This window comes from Sabethes cyaneus, chromosome 3 (assembly GCF_943734655.1).
Source record: "Sabethes cyaneus chromosome 3, idSabCyanKW18_F2, whole genome shotgun sequence".
NCBI lineage: Eukaryota > Metazoa > Arthropoda > Insecta > Diptera > Culicidae > Sabethes > Sabethes cyaneus.
The window spans coordinates 232,400,097-232,404,629 of record NC_071355.1 but is presented as its reverse complement, the minus strand read 5'-3'; positions in this window follow the sequence as shown (position 1 = coordinate 232,404,629).

The window sequence follows — 4,533 nt, the reverse complement described above, 5'->3', positions numbered from 1 at the left end:
AGGAAGAGTTCTAGAAGAGTTCTAGAAAAGTCTAAAAAGAGTCACCGAAGATTCCAAGAAGAATCCCGGAATAGTCCCAGAAAAGTTCTAGAACAGTTCCAAAAAGGTCCAAGAAGAGTTCTAAAATAGCCCCAAAAGAGTTTCATAAGAATTCCAGAAAGGTACCAGTAGAGTCACAAAAGAGTTCCACAAGAGTCTGAAAAGATCTCTAAAGCTCCAAAAGAATCACAGCAGACTTCACTTCACTTCAAGAAGAGTTTTTGAAAAGTCTCACAAGAAACCCGATATAGTCCCAGAAGTGTCTCTGCAGAGTCCCAAAAGAATGCCAGAAGATTCGAAAAAGAGTCCCGGAAGAGTTTCAAAAAAGTACCAAGAAGAGTTCAATAACGGTCTTATAAAAGACCTGAAGCAGTCTTAGAAATTGTCCAGAAAAGTGTCAGAAGAGTCCCAGAAGAGTTCTAAAAAAGTTGCAGAAGAGTTTCAGAAGAATCCCAGAAGAGTCCTACAAGTGTTTCAGAATAGTCTCTGAAGAGACCAAGGAGAGTAACTAAAGAGTTCTAAAAGAGTCCAAAAAGAGTCCTTGAAGATTCCAAAAAGAGCCTCGAATGATTGGTTCCGAAGGGTCACAGAAAAATTCCAGAAGAGTTATAACAGATCCCAAGAAGCGTTCTAGGATAGTTCTAGAAAAGTCCAAAAAGAGTATCAGAAGATTCCAAGAAGTGTCCCAAAATAGTCCCAGAAGAGTTCTAGAACAGTTCCAAAAAGGTCCAAGGAGAGTTCTAAAAGAGTCCAAAACGAGTCTTATAAGATTTCCAGAAAGGTATCAGAAGAGTCATAGAAGAGTCTAAAAGAATCCCAAAGTTCCAGAAAAATCACAGCAGCTTTCAGGAAGAGTTCGAGGAAGGTCTCATAAGAGACCCAAAATAGTCCCAGAAGTGTCTCTGAAGAGTCTCAAAAGTGTCCCAAAAGATTCGAAAAAGTGTACTAGAAGTGTTCAAAAAGAGTCCCAGAAAAGTCACAGTAGCGTTCTGGGAGAGTCCCAGATAAATTCCCATAAGTAATACAACAGATTCCAAGAAGAGTTCCAGAACGGTCTCGTAAGAGACCCGAAATAGTCTCAGAAGACGTCCAGAAAAGTATCAAGATAGTCCTAGAAAATTCCAGAGGAGTCCTACAAGAGTTTCAGAAGAGTCTCAGGAGGGTACTAAAAGAGTTCTAAAAGAGTCCAAAAAGAGTCCCTGAAAATTCCAAAAAGAGTCACAGATGATTGGTAACGGAAAAGTCCCAAAAGATTCAAAAAAGAGTTCCTGAAGAGTTACAAAAAACTACCAGAGATGTCACAGGGAAGTGATAGGAGAGTCGCAGAAAAGTCCCATGTCTAGAAACGTATCAGAAATATCCCACAAGAATCCAAGAAGAGCCCTACAAGAGTTTCAGGAGAGTTTCAGAAGAATCCCAGAAGAGCCCTGCATGAGTTCCAGAAGAGTCTCTGAAGAGTCTCAGGAGAGTACCAAGAGAGTTCTAAAAGAGTCCCTGAAAATTCCAAAAGTAGATGATTGGTACCAGAAGAGTCGCAGAAGAGTCGCAGAAGAGTTACAGCAGATCCCAAGAAGAGTTCTGGAAGGCTCTTATAAGAGACCCGGAATAATTCCAGAAGAGGGCCAGAAGAATCTCAGAAGAGTTTCAGAAAAGCGCCACAAGAATCACAGAAGATTTTAACCCTGTGTTACTCGCGCTGTTGTATTTTGTACAACGGCTATGAACCGTTAACTTTATCTCGGTATATTTCGGAATTTCATCAATAAAGAAAATTACTGTTTTCAGCAAAGTTGATCCGCAGACCAAGATCTTTCAAACGGTGGAAAAAATTTCACAAGTTTTTCACCAAGTGGCATTAGTATTCGAGTGAATTCTGTTACGTTTTAGCATGCCTATAAATCGAGTCCCAGATAAGTGTTCAAAACGAGTCCAAGATAAGTTCTAGTAGAACCCTAGAAGAACTCCAAAAGTGCCCAGAAGAATCCAAGGAATACTCCAGAGGATTCCAAGCAAAATTACAGAAACCGGTCGTCATGTAAGTTGAAAAAACAATTTGCTTTTAACGTTTTGTACGAGTAATAAGTGTTGTGTCTCGTCCGTGACTATATCTTGTTATTGTGGTGTTCTTACGTTGGCACGAGAGTTAAATTAACATCGGCAAGGGTTCCAGAAGACTTCCAGAAGAGTCCCTGAAGAGTTCCAGAAAAGTCCCAAAAAAGTGCTAGAAGTGTCCCAGAAGAATCTCGGAAGATTATAAATTCAAGTTCAAGATGAATCCATAAAGAGTCCAAAACAAACTGGAAAAGAGCCCAAAAAGTGTCCGAAAAAAGTTTCAAAAGAGTTCAACTAGAGTTTTTTTTTCCAAAGAGGGCCTAAAAGGTACCACCCAAAATTGTTCAAAGTCTTAGTCGCATTCCTGAAATACTGTTTACTGGCAAACTAACTAAAAATCATGTTCACGGATCCAAGGGTTCAGGAGTCCAAGAGAATAAGAGTCCAAGAGTTCAAAAGTCCAAAAGGTGTCCAAAAAGTGTTCGCAAAGGTTCTTGAATTTCCCAAAAACGGCTGAATGTACCGTGCCTAAACGTTACCGGGAAAACTCCAAAGTCGGATCGCGAAAAACAAAACTTACGTAGAAGTGCAATATGTGACTGGAAACTACTAGCGAGGATCATTAGGGTACTGCACAAAAAAATCCTGGTTTCTCTGAGTGTAATTTGGTCGCAAGTTTCCCTGAATCAAGAAAAACCTCACTTCAAAAATTAGCAAGATAACAAAATCGTGAGAAGGGATTCTTGGGGTATGTTTAAAATGCACACCTAATAAGGGGGTTTGTGAAGTCTCTTTTTTGTCCAGTCCGCTTTGGTTCAAAAGTTCATCACTAGCTGCGATTCACAGGACTTAGGCGGAGAAATTGGTTTGAATCCGGTTAAATTGGTTCTGATCGTAACTAAAGTTAAATAAAGTGTACCCGAGTTGATTTTCTATCGTATATATTGATAATAACTGATACATATACGATTTGCTGCACAGATTTGTATATCGGTACAGAGAGAGTCGCGTTTCATCGGATATTATCGTGTATAAATATGAGTTATTCCACGTCAAGTGACCGAGAAAAAGTACAAACTTGTAATCAACCTTCTCCTATTTGAACCAATTTTTTTCAGATTGTTCGTTTCAGGTCTGCAAGAAAAATTTTTAAACAAAAGACACGTTTTCGTTAAATCCTCCTATTTTCTTTTGCTTGTAGCTCTTGACACACTAGGTTTAGAAAGACAATTTTATCTTGTTTCCAAAGGAAATTGCCCAAGGAATCCGAAAAAATATTATTTTTAAGGGCAGTGTTGCCAAATATTTTTAAATTTCAATTTAAAAACTAAAGTTTTCTTTCAATGAGTAAAATTTTATTTTAAAAATTCTAACTCCATCGTATTCCTCCATAAATAATCAACAGTAAAATTACATTTTTGCTACATCACACTGATTAGCTTTCCAGTATAATGAATAGAGAACTGGTAAATTAAAATCTTACTAAATTATTGCAAAATATGAATCTTTTCCTGTTAATTCTACTCTTTATTTATCATATTATTCTGACAGAAACGTAATTTGTTTCCAACTTGTTGTCTGTCTGTTCACAGAATCGCTCAGCAATTGCGTTTTGATTTATTTAATCGCAGCTGAGTATGAGTAGCGTAATTTACCAATTTCAAAAAGATTCGTCTATCTCAGATTCTGCTGAGATGCTTAATATGGTAACATAAGCTAATAAATTATGTTAGGTACTCATAATCAGCTACGATTAAAATAATCATGTATCATGTAATTATATAAAATAATCAGGTTAGAGTAAAATTATTTGTTAATTTATGTTCCCGTGTTAAGCTTCTCAGCAGAATCCGAGAAAGAGGAAATTTATAGAAATTAATAAATTATGTTACTCATAATCAGCTGCGATTAAAATAATCAAAACACAATTGCTGGGCGATTCTATGATACATCTTATAGATACTGTCTCTTAGATATCTTTTCTCGAAGAACATAAACAAAGTTGGCAGGAAGAAGTTCATGCCAAAGTGGGAGTACCAAGGCACTGGATGATGGACTTATGCGCTATTTTATCATAATTTCATATTTTATCGTAACTTGGTATACCTTACAGGTTAAATGAACATTTAATGTCCTATACAACAACTTGCAACCATTAAAAAGAAAATATAGCAATATAAGATTTGCTCCGCGCACCAAGCCACCCGCCCGGAGAAACTGATTTGATGGCAGCCATGAACCATACGGAATGTGACAGGAGCCCAGCGTCCCCGGCATCACATTTCCTCTCGGCACCCAACCATAATGCAATAATGGTGTAATTCAGGTCAAACGTGATCTCCGTCGTTCAACTTCGTTGTCGCTTCCGCGTTTGTCGATAATGGAGCAACAATTGCGACAATTAAAAGGCATTCTCATGCCCAAAGCCGGATGAATAAATCC